Here is an 11,143-nt window from a genome sequence, read left to right on the forward strand (position 1 = left end):
AATCGTCAGTCCATTTAAACTCCACATCTTTTGCCAACAGGCCAAACAATGGCGAGGCTAGCTTGCTGAAGTCTTTAATGAATCTCCTGTAATACCCTGCTAATCCTAAGAAACTCCGAACATCCCTTACCTTTTGGGGAGGTGGAACCTTCTTGATGAGAGCAATTTTGTTAGGATCCACTTGTAACCCTTGGCAAGAAATGGTATGGCCTAGCACGGTCCCTTCAGTCATCAAGAATTCACATTTTTCAGGACTAAGGGACAGGTTCATCTCAATGCATTTGGTTAGTACTTTTCCCAGATTGGACAATGCTTCCTGGAAATTGGACCCATAAGGAGTGAAGTCATCCATATAGATTTCCACCGCATCATGGACCAGCTCCGAGAAGATGCTCAAGACAGCTCTTTGGAAGGTAGCAGGAGCATTGCATAGCCCAAAGGGAAGAACTCGGTAGGCAAAGGTACCCCAAGGACAAGTGAAGGTGGTCTTATCTTGGTCTTCCGAGCTGATTTGGATTTGGTTGTACCCGCTAAACCCATCCAGGAAAGAGAAGAACTTCTTTCCTGCCAGTCCATCCAACACTTGATCTATGAAAGGTAGAGGTAAATGGTCTTTCTTGGTAGCTTTGTTCAGTTCTCGGTACTCCACACAGATTCTCCACTTCCCATTTTTCTTGGGAACCAACACCAGAGGGGACACCCATTCACTATCTGAGATGGGGTAAATGAATCTGGCATCCAACAGTTTTTGTAATTCTTCCTTGACAATGTCCTTAAGGGCTGGATTCATTCTCCTCTGAGGTTGCCTAACCGGTTTACAATCCTCTTTGATGTATATGTGATGGGTACAGACCGAAGGATGAACTCCTTTCATCTCCTTATAGCTCCAAGCAAAAGCATCTAGATTACTGGCCAACAGGCTACACAGCTCCTTTTCCTGGGAAGGAGATAGGGAGGAGATGATCTTTAACGTTCTCTCAGGGCCGAACTCCACATTCTTGACTCTGGGAGTGACAGGGTTGGTGGCACAAAGGTCCACTAAGGTGCTGGCTTGGGCATCCTCCACCAATTTCTCTAAGGATAGTGCACTGGGAGGTGGATTCTGGATCAAGGTCTCAATCAAGTCATCCTCGGTTGGGGGGTCTCTTCTAGTCGTGTCTAGGGTGCACAAAGGTGCTGAGTACACCTCATCCTCTTCTCCTTCCTCCAACCACAATGGTAAGTCATGCTCTAAGGAGGGTTGGGCAGGAGGGTATAGGACTAGCTGCTTGGACATAGGACCATTTTTGATCGTCATGTTCCCTGCACGGCAACTTATATAAGCATCTGCAGTGGCTAACCAAGGCCTTCCCAAAATAAGAGGATATATAGTAAGCTTTTCCTTGGGTTGCAGAACCAAGAAATCTGCAGGGTATTCCCAAGAGTCGACAGAGACCAAGACATCCTCCACAATCCCTTCGGGAGTCACGGTGGAGCGATCTGCTAGTTGCAGGACTGTCGAGGTCTTCCTCAAGGAACCCTGAAGATTGAGTTTGAGCATGGTATCCCTGGTCATCACATTAATGGCAGCCCCCAGATCAATCAAGGTGTGAGGTATGATGGTGCCATTGATGTGGACATCTACTACAGGACTCCTAGGATCTAGGTACTTTGGGCAGATGACTTGTCCTAACATAAGGTCAGACAGTTGTCCTAAGACATTGATGGTTGAAGCATCTCTCTTTCGCCTGCCTGGGTGTTTGAAACACTTTTCCTTAACCAGTTTGTTGTATATTGGCACATCCTTGATGGCTTGGAGAAGTGGTATTTTCACACACAACTGCTTGAGCTCTCCCTCCTCTGGGTTGGGTTGGGTGGTGGCTGTTAGTCTCTCAGGAAAGGGTGGAATAGCCTTTGGTTCACTTTCCTGTTTGTCTTCCTCGTCCTCTGGGGGAGGAGGTTGGCGACCCGGAAGAGTCTTTCTAGATCGAAGATTGATCTCCTGGATCTCCACAGCATAGGTAGGGCATGACGTTTCCCCAGTGTATACCTGTTGGGCCTATCTATTGTTGGGGTTCGGGTTCGGTTGAGCAGGCATTTGAGGTTGCCTTGGAGGAGCAGGAGGTAATGGTTGAGGTTGAACTGGTGGAGGAGGCAAAATGGCGGGAGGAGTGTTGTACTGGGGCCTCCACCCCGACTGAGGTGCATTCCACTGAGGCTGTGGCTGGGCATGTGAGTGATATGAATGAGTAGTGGGCTGAGTAGGGTACTGAGGTGGATAAGACCATGGAGGAGGCATAGACCAGGAAGGATGAGTAGGGGAACCCTAGGAAGGCATAGGAGTCGATTGGTTGGGGCTATAATAAGCTTGGGGTGCCCCTTGCATCCCCTGCTGGTAAGGTCTAGGTCCTTGTGGCCTCCTTTGGTTGAGGAAATAGAGAGGTTCAGTGGGGGCTTCTATCCCTTGGTACATGGCTTTAAGCCCAGGTAAGGTTGGACATTTATTTGTGGGATGGTCCTCCTCACAAACGAAGCACACTTCAACCAAATGCAATGGGCATTCGTTCTTAGCGTGTCTCCTTGTACATCTAGGGCAGAAGATAGCCAAGGCCCTCTCAGCTTCTTCCTTGTTCGGCTGGATCCTGAATGTGTCAAGTTGCATGGCAATGGTCTGTCTCACCTCACTCTTAAGATCTTCTAATTGATTTGCAAACTCATGCTTGGAGAAAGGAATACTAGCTGAGAGGAGGTTTCCTCTACCTCGTTTCCGGGCTGCCCTAGAGTGGTTCCTAAACACAGTCTTGATGTCCTCATAAGGCAGTTGGTAAATATCTCCTCCAGCTAACATGTGAAGGGTATCTAAGAGGTCTTCAGGGACTCCTCGGAGCAGGACCAACTTGAGGGATTCAGGGTCAAGTGTGCACCTGGCCCGTTTATAGCTAAGTTGGAACCTCTCCTCATAATCCTCTAAGGACTCATCATTTCCCATGGTCATCCGAAAGATTTCTCCCTTGGTTTCCTTGGACCTACAGTAGTCCCGGTACTTGGTATTGAAAGCTTGCTGCATCTGAGCCCAAGTGGTGATACTATTCCCAGGTAAGCCCATGAACCAGTGTAATGCTGCATCCTTAAGAGTTGAAGGGAAGAGTTTCAGCTTCTGCTCATCTTCAGTATAGTCATAGGTTCGACAAAGGACAGCAAACTCAAACAGGAAGGTATCAGGATCTTCAGTAGTCAGTCCATGGAAGTGAGGTAAAGCGGAGGGGCTAATGTTCTTCATTTTCATGTCTCCATTGGTTTCTCGGATGGGGAAGGCACCTTCTATTCTCTCATCTTCTCCTCTATTGTCAGCCATAGCTTCAGATGGGATGGTCTCTAATTCTTCTTCTGCTATAAGATCTTCGTATATCTCAGGAGGTTCACCTATAGGTTCTTCTGGATCACTGTCACCGAAGAAGAGAGAAGGGTGACTCAGTGATGTGGTGGGGGTGTTGGGCAAGAATTTGCCTGTTTTATCTCGATTCCTACGAGGCATGAAATGGAAAGACTTTTTTGATTGCTTTTGTTTTTTTTCCTTTGGTACCTACAAAACTGAAACAAATTGATCTACAACTAACTGTCTTGCTGAAATAAGAATCCAGAATTGAAATGAAAGCAGGAAAGAACTAATCTACTTTGCTCAAATGGAATTGCAGGAATGGAAATGCTAGTCTACGCTTGCAGAATTGAAATGCTAACCTATTCTTGCAAAATTGAAATACTAATCTATGCTTGCAAAATTGAAATTGCGGAATTGAAATGCTAATCTATGAAAGCAAGAAATGTCTATGCTACTTTTCCAGAAAGGAAATAAACTACTTGGCAGAAGGCGAGAGCAGGAAAATAGAAGAAAAGCAACAATTACTAATACTCTGACGCTTCCCCGGCAACGGTGCCAAAAAGAATGGTGGGCTCCAGTATTGTAGCAATAATGCTACAACTCCTGGAGCTTCCTTCTCTAATTTTATCAACCCGGTAGTTCGTAACAAACTTGGAAGCGACGGTGCTGTATGCACAAGTACTAGCTCTTGTCGCAACTGTTACTTGGTCAGCTGGCACAAGTCTGCTAGGGCTCAAGCCAACTTCTATATGTTCTCAGAAGAAGCTTTTTTAGTGATGAACGAGAGCTATCTCAAAGGAAATTAACCTACTTTGCAAGAATGAACTGAAAGCCAACAAAACATGGAAACCCTAGTAAACCCTAATCTGACCAGCTTAATCCTTACAATGCAATGGTGGGAATGCAACTTATAAAAATGATGCCATTACTTCTAGTGAGATGAGATGCATGAGTTTAAACTACTTCCATTGAAGAGAACATGTTTTTGTATTTTAGCTCAAGTGGTTGGAGTTATTATGATTGTGCTTCTTACTGGGTCTTGACTGTGCAGGCGTAGTTCAAGGGGAGGAAGGCTTGGGAAAGGTCAGGAGGACTCTAAGAGGTTCCAGGGAATCCCTGATATCATTCCTCAAAAGTTCACAACGTTCAGGTGCCTGGCAACCGTGTTTGCAAGCTTCTACAGGATGTCTGCAGGGGATCCTACAGGAAGCTCGGGATTTCTACAGGAAGTCTGCTAACTTCTACAGGATGTTCTGCAGTCGGAGTTTTGGGTGATGGAGGAGTGAATGAGCTATATGGGTGGATAGGTAGGATGGTAGGGGATCTTGTGATGGCTTATGGACAGAGAGATGAGATGGAGAGGGGGTGTGTAAAGCTGGTTGGTCGATAGAAGGGTAGAGGCAGTGGAAGGCCGAAAAGATAAAACAACGTGGATAATAGAAGAGTTGGTGGGCAAAGGATCTAGCTGGGATGTAAGGAGATGGCCTAGGCATGGCTGAGAAGGATAGGGAAGTGATAGAGTGGTGTTGTGCAGTGTAAATGAAACAAATCACCTCTGTCTTGCACAAAATCGAGAATTCATAAACCTATTCTAACTGTTTTATTAGAAACCAAAGAACAACGATGTAAGTTAAGAGAGAAATCGTGCATGGTGTTGAATCAAGGAGTTATTGCTCAAGATCTAAATGCATGGACACTTCTACCAATGGAAATATGACTTTAATGCTTGCATGAACATGTAAAACTGCGTTTTTTTGGTGGTTGGCACGGTCTATACTCCCAATCTCTAAACAGAGGTGGAAGTGAGTGTACGATCAACCTTTTCTTGGAACTCTGAGGAATTCTAATCCTCCTACTCTAATCTAAACTGCTGAAAGCACTTTATCCATAAAACTAACCTACTTAATCACATCAAGAAATTCGAATCAGCAGACTGTGTTTTCCAAATGCATGTCAAGGCAAAGAAATGAAATGCTGAAAGGAAAGACAAGTAACAATACAAAGAAAGGAGGCCTATTGCTCTCAGGTTGGGCCCAAACCTGAGAGCTATAGCTCCTCTAAGAACTCAGAATTGAACCCAAATCTGCTTGCCTTTTATTAAAATATCATAATCATAAGTCTAACAACATGCCAAGAATGGCTTACAAAGAGAAAAACAGAGCTATAGCTCGTGATTCAAAATCTGCAACAAAGGTTCAAAAGTTTTCCATCGAAGGCTATAGCCTCAATATTTATACATTATGAGGGCCAAGCTGGCCTCCTAAATTAGTGGGGCTTGGCTGTCCAACTAAAAGTAAACTGTTGTTCCTGTAGAATCCGTTGGCTGCCTTCTAGCTCGATGGTGATAGCTGTTGGAGCTCGGAGTTGGGGTGGAGATCACGAGGAAGGTCATTCAAGGCTGTGGACAACCTTCCTCCAAACCCGCAATGCCACCTTGGCTGTCTCCTTGCCTCCATCTGTGTGGTTTTTGCTCCATTTAATGTCAAAAAACCTGAAATAAACATGTATTAGCCACAGAGGCATAATGACTGCCCTCCTTCCTACAAATAACATGAATATACTAAGAAATGATGCATACGTGATAAAAAATGAAGGGTTGAGCAAGGTAAGTAGGCCAAATGAGCCCAAAATGTTACCAAAATTTGGGGCTCATCACTTGTAGGAAAATTGACGATGCCCCAGGGCTAACACATTTCTATGGCATGTTATAACGTTACCCTTCACTTTAATAGTGTTTAATTTTATGAATTTCTTTTAATGTATGTTTTTTAAATAGTCCCTTCATTGTACATACTTAAAATAATGATATAAAAGTTATTCAATCTCTTGTAGGTCTTCAAACAAAGTGTAAATTTTCTTGTCCAGTTTGTGATCCTAAAATTAAATCTAGTTATTCACGAAGCTTAGGAAATGAGGTGTTTGATGAGTATAGGAACTTCTTTTCTAATAACTGTAGGTAGATAAATATAGAAAAAACATCTTTTCAATGGGAAATAAGTGACTAGATTAGGACCATGGAGAATGACACCTCGTGCATGGAAGTTGCAATAAAATAGAGTCTTTCAAGGTACGAATCAAATTGTCTATGTATCAATATACATGATATGTTTGGATTATTTTATATTTTTATGATATTTTCTTCACTGTACTAATTGGAAGGTCATAATTTTGTTACAATATCTTTAACTATGATTCACGTTATAGGTTTTCAAGGCATTAATAACACGACACTTCTATGAGGAATGAACATTTATCCCAAGAAATTCAATAGACTCCCCTACTATGAGAACCTATAAATTATTCATTTGTTTGATACAATGCACATCAGGAAGAATGTAACATAGACCTTATGTCAAATCTTAGATGGAAGGAGAGATAAAGAAAAAATTGTCAAGATTTGTAATGACATTAAGGAGGCCAATCATGTAATGGAAAGTGTGATTCATTCAAATAGTGATGGAGATGGCGAAAATATAAGCACCCTTCCATGGTTATTGACAGAGAAACAAAGTAAGGATGTTAAAGAGGTTATTGAAAAAAAAAAAAATTCCAACTGGATTTTCTTCAAACATAAAGAATATCCTAACAAAGAAAGGTCAATTGTGTGGTATAAAACTCATGATTGGCATATGTTCATTAAGATAATTATATTGGTGTATATATTTGTAAATTGGTGAAAAATATTGTTAGCTTTTTTTTCTACTAATTTGGGAATAAATAATGATCGATCATTATTTTTGTTATAGTGTGTTCTACCTCTATCTCTCCTAGACAAATTCGACAACAATGTCAAACAATTTATATATGATCTTGGAAAATACACGAGGTAAGTGGAGATTTATGTGAAAATTGTAATTTTTTCAATAATTAGTTGTACAACTCATACTTGACTACATGTCTTTTGCTTGTCATCATGTACAATATACTTTTTTGTTGAAACCTGTTATTTACTTGCTTCATTTGTAGATGGATTTCATCTAAAGAAATTGATAAATAAGATATACATTATTTGAGGAAACAAATTATTCGTCTAATATGTGAAATGCAAAAGTATCTACCTTCGACATTTTTCAATGCACAATAACACTACCTTATACACCAAGTCGAGGAGATTGAAAAGTGTGGACCTGTACACACAAGATCAATGTGGATGGTTGAGATGCACTTGAAATCACTGAAGGCTTTGGTTAGATAAAGAGCACATCCTAAGGGTTCTATGGTAGAGGGATATATGGTGTTGGGTACCAATTTTGATACGTATTTCCATCATATAACCTTTATTTTTTCTTTTATTTTTCATTCATATTATTTATAATTCATCCATATTTGCTTAAAATTCATCATATTAGGTACATTTTTCAATTAATTTTCAAGATTTGAATTTTGGCAAAGTTTGACATTAAAATTTATTTTTTAGGTAGAAACAAAATTCCCTGTAATAGCTCATTCAAAGTCCTACATGTAGGGTATTTGGGCACGAACTACATCCATATTTGGAAACTACAAGAAACAAGGAAGTAGAAATACCTATTGTTTCTCCCAAAATCACTAAAGATAATCTCTTTCAACGTTGGTCAATCTTGACCAATCACACAAGAAATCCCTTGATTTAGAGGCAGTTTTAAGATTTTGTGGGATTTTTCCATAGTTTGTGTAATAGAAAGGATGAGATCAAACTTATGAGATGGAATAGGAATCATTTTAGTTGTTACAACAATTATAGCTCATATTATTATATTTATATTCTATTTAACCAAAGCACTCAACAACTAGAGATGTACATTATGATTTCTATTTCTTGAATATAATTTTAGATAGAGACTTGCTTTATGCTTTCTTGTAAATGAATTCTTCTGTGATGTGAATGGTGATTTATTGTAGCTCATTATCTCAAGGTGTATCAGGAAAAGTTGGAGGCCCCCCATACTTAGCTAAGTACACTATATTGTTGATGTGCATAATTGTGAATATGTTAGTATCTTAATTTCCTGTATATTTCTATCGTTAGCCCTTGTGAAAATTTTATGTATAAACGCATTAGTATGACATGGCCATTCAGATATTGGAATTGATTTCTTTTCAGTGATTAATTTTAATAAGGAAGGAAAACCTAGGTCTCTAAGGTAGAGCCTCTTCTTTGTCTTCCAAATCAGAATAATATCATTGATCACTCTTCCATATGATTTTGTAGGTTATATTTGATTGTTTTCCTTATATGCTCTCTTAGAATAGCTTTCTTTCTTTAGTAGAAATAATTTTGTTATTTTTTAGATTGTAGCATGTATTAATTTTTTTAGCTTATAAGAAATCGCTTTCTAAACTAGATATATCTAAGATCCATATACTTTGGTGTGTTTCTATGTTTACCAACCCAGATTGATATTAAAATACATGCTCTAGTTTATCCCAATAATTTGGACTGACATTTTTAGCGTCGTTGTCGGGGAAGCATGCTTAGATAGAGCTGGTTAGGAATATTGTTTAGAAAACATATAAAAAACAAACAAAAACAACAAAAAAACATAAAAATAAAAGCATTTTTCTTTATGGTTATTCATGCTTAGACATAGAAATTAGGAAGGTAGATCCCCCAAAAAAAAACCCCAACCACTAACAAAAACTAACTAACTACAAAATCCATTTGCAAAACAAAATCTACAAACATGGTGTTAAAAAAGTCATTTAGAGAAGGAGGGTACACCACAACAATGATCTTCTTAAATCCTTGTCCAAAATTTAGAATGGTCACTAGGGATGAATCTTCATTTCAAAAGATAGAAGAGGAAAAAGCATCCATGAAGAGGATCCATAAGAAGAGAACCTAGAAACATCTTCTAGTTATCTTTGTAAGGAGATGAATGAGTTATGGATCACATACGATGAAGTTCAAACAATAGAGATAACAAATTTAAAATATTTATAATATGTATCACAAGATCCCTTATGCATTCATGATTTTGAAAAAGTTCCAAAAGAAGAACTTTGTGCTATGACAGTTGAGGAGAATCAAAGACTTAAAGATCACACTCAAACTTGGTTTCAACTAGTCATTAGGCCACAACACCACTCCATTTTTCAACATTCCTTAGCTTCAAATCTTTATGATCAACTAAATTTTCGAGTCTAGGAATTCATTAAGGTATATTTTTCAAACTTGGATATGAGTCTACTTATGATCTTGCTACGCAAATGGATGCATTGTAAATTCTCTTATACTTGAGAGAATGACTTATTTTTTTACAATATTGTAGGATAGAATAAAATAAATAAATAAATAGGTAGAATGAGTTCACAATAAGACTTGGATAATAATACTTTTGGTTCAAACTCACATGAATAATTCTTCAAATCATTGTTCAATACTCATTTGGAGGGGTTTTAAAATGTATTAACAACAATCTTATTTTGGGTAAAAATATAGGATCATCTTCCAAGCATGTTTTATAAAAAATTATCTTGAAATCTAGTTTTTAAGCCCATTTTGAATTTTTCCATTTGATCACAAATAAAAATGACAGGATCAAAATAAACACTAGATCTCAAGAGAAAGTTTGAGGATAGATTTAGTACAACATTGATTCAAGGGGTCTAATGGAAACATTATTGCACTATATGTATAGGGAAGATAGACCTTCGAATCTGTTTCCAAATCAATTTTAATCACCTCAATCCGATATCATATGAAAACATTATGCTCAACATACTAACTTCCTTTCGAAACATCCGCATGGTGACAATTCTGGGTCTTGGATATTCATTGGCATATTTCACATACCAAATCATCTTATTTTTAAACATGCTTTTAATGGGATAGTTATTCAAGTATAGGTTATGACACAATTGGAATCATCCCATTTGGAGGTCAAATGCAAATGTTATGCCACATTTAGTGACTGCATGTCTTAAACTTATCATAATGAAACTCTGCTTCCTAGGTCTGTTCATCAACAATTTTGTGATATCAAACCTATGAATTTTAGAAACATGTTTCTACTTGATTTAAAAAAATGAATCTACTTTAATATCCAAGTGCAATGAAATCGATAGGATCTTTAACGAAAAAATTACACTCCAAATAGTGATCTACTTTAATCTCCAAGTGTAATGAAATTGATAGGATCTTTAACGAAAACATTACACTCCAAATAGTGATTGTTGGTCTAGTGAAAAAATTCATAAGAAGCTCTATCAAACATGGTACTTTTCATAATTTTTAGCATATAATTTTAAACCATTTTGAAAACTTGTTTATACTGAAATATCCATATTACTTCACTTCAACTTGGCTATGGAATCACTCTAATTAGACATAAAACGAATATTTTGTGAACAAAATACCACTAGGAGGTCTAGGTTGGCCACTGTTGGTATAGGAAAAATGTATGATTTCTCTTATTAAAATGCTTCATTTATCATTCATCCTTATATGATTATCTCTATTTATAGATTAAAATGAGGAAAATATCGACTAAAGTTGGATGGAACTATTTGGTGATAGAATAGGCAAATCTCGTACGAAAAATAGATTCTTTGCTATCTTTGTATGCAGAGATGTGGATTGTGAAAAAGTTGTTCAATTGGAAGAACAACATGAGGCCACAAAAGTGAAAAGCTACAACGTCTTGGGTAGACAAGGAAGCAGAAGATCAGTTCGAACATTCCTATTCTATCACATGATCGGATTTTATATTGTGAAATCCTTAGGATCCACTAATCCCAAGGATTCACTTTTATCCAGTTTCTCTTTTATGTTATATGTAGGGCCGAAAGGAAATTAGATATAGT

The sequence above is a fragment of the Pinus tabuliformis genome, chromosome 5_2 (genome assembly GCF_031772625.1).
Source record: "Pinus tabuliformis cultivar Carrire ecotype Pingquan chromosome 5_2, CPIR1, whole genome shotgun sequence".
Lineage (NCBI taxonomy): Eukaryota > Viridiplantae > Streptophyta > Pinopsida > Pinales > Pinaceae > Pinus > Pinus tabuliformis.